Source organism: Ricinus communis, chromosome 9 (assembly GCF_019578655.1).
Source record: "Ricinus communis isolate WT05 ecotype wild-type chromosome 9, ASM1957865v1, whole genome shotgun sequence".
Classification (NCBI taxonomy): domain Eukaryota; kingdom Viridiplantae; phylum Streptophyta; class Magnoliopsida; order Malpighiales; family Euphorbiaceae; genus Ricinus; species Ricinus communis.
Genome location: NC_063264.1, coordinates 27,511,376 through 27,513,154, shown reverse-complemented (window position 1 = coordinate 27,513,154; position 1,779 = coordinate 27,511,376). Strand labels below are relative to the sequence as shown.

General features: G+C 34.0%; 1 non-coding gene across 1 annotated transcript; it reads left to right on the top strand.

The window, feature by feature from the left end:
• Positions 1-1,030: 1,030 nt before the first annotated feature.
• LOC112536328 lies at positions 1,031-1,136 on the top strand. Its single transcript, XR_003080369.1, has one exon. It is a non-coding gene; the product is annotated as a small nucleolar RNA R71 (small nucleolar RNA).
• Positions 1,137-1,779: the final 643 nt, after the last annotated feature.

Genomic DNA, 1,779 nt, shown 5'->3' with positions numbered 1-1,779 from the left:
TAAAAGGCATAATGATGTGAACTTAAAGATCTCTTTGAACTTCTCAAATCACTTACCTTTCTTATGCTTTTGTAATCGTTGTGGAAAAGGTATTGGCAGCAAGGATTTACTCATGGTTCTGGACCTTCCTTACTTTAGGCATAATGTTTCTCCTCTTTGTTGAGTATTGGTTGTTAGCTTTCATCTATCACTTGATCATCAACTTTTCTAGGTGACAAATCATCATTTACTCCAATATCATTTGATGTCCTATTTATCAAAGTAATCACATTGTATTGCTCTTTTAGGTTAATCTCCACGTTACTTGGCAAAACTCCGTATTGTCTAAAACCCTTGATGCTTGCCAGCTGTCCTACTTGCATCTCTAGATTCTTAATGAAAGCTTGTTGATTGCTAAATCGAGTTCTAGTTTCCATTATGTATTCTTGAGGAGCCTTAGCAAGATTAGAAATTGTCCTCTAAAGGTTGCTTTTTCTCTTGAGGTATTTATTGAGGTACAAAGTCTTGTTGTCTATCTTGAAAGCTTGATGAAAAAATTGACTTTATGTTATTGCTTTGATCCCATCAAGAGAAATTTAGATGGTTTTTCCATGCCAGATTGTAAGTATTAGAGTATGGATTATATTGTGGGTTGATTGTCTTTTGAAAGTTGCCCACATACTTGACGTGCTCTTAAATTATAGCTCCTCCTAATTGACACTCCATATAGGAATGACCTCCTCCACATAGGTCAAAACTCACAACTTCAGTAGAAATAATATTAACATTCATCTTATTCATCCTATTTGTTAATACATCCAGCTTAGCATTTAATATGCTAATCCCATCTATGTCATGAATTTCTACAACCTTTCTTGATCACCCTTTCTCGTTGTTCCATTAATGGTTATTAGACGTCATCATCTCAATCAATTATAGGACATCATTAGTGGTATTCATTAATAAATCACCTCTTACAACTGCATGTAGTGCAATCCTCACTGTTTGTAAATCTCCATTATAGAATATTTGGACCAACATCCAATTAGCAAAACCATAATGAGGGCACCTCCTTTGTAACTCCTTAAACCTTTTGCAAGCTTCATAAAGTGACTCATCATTCTTTTGGTAGCAACTAGCAATTTGTTGTCTAATTTATGTTGTTTTAACAAGAAAAAATATCTTGTAAGAAAAGCTTGAGATAACTCATCCTATGTGGTGAAAGTATTTGTCGCACTAGAAGTTAACCAAGACTCAGCAGCTCCTATGAGAGTAAAAGGAAATGCTCTAAGTCCTATGGCATCATTGCTCGCCCCACTAATCTTTAAGGTCTCACACTTCTCCAGAAAATCATTAATATGTGCAATTAGGTGTTTAGCGAGTCTCCTTTTAAATTGCTTTTTCTGAAGCATTTGAATTGTTGATGATTTGATCTCAAAGTTGTTGTTGTTGATGGAAGGACGAACAATACTTAACTATAGTCTATTAGGATTAGTCATGCCATATTGCCTCAAAGTCAGTTGTGTAGGTGGGTTAGCTTATTGTCCTTGAATTCGAGGAAATACTTTTTCTCATTATTATCAACCATCTTTTATTGTCATTTCTTATATTTTTAATAGTTTTTCAAGTTCAGGATCGAACTCCAATAGAGGTTGTGCTCTACTACTTTGCATGCACTAGATGAAGTACCTATAACAAGAAAACTTAAAATAATTTAGTAACTAAAAGAAAACAATCTAGGAATACAAACTATAATTATAATTGATGAAGATACTAAAAATTATTCTCCGGCAATGACGC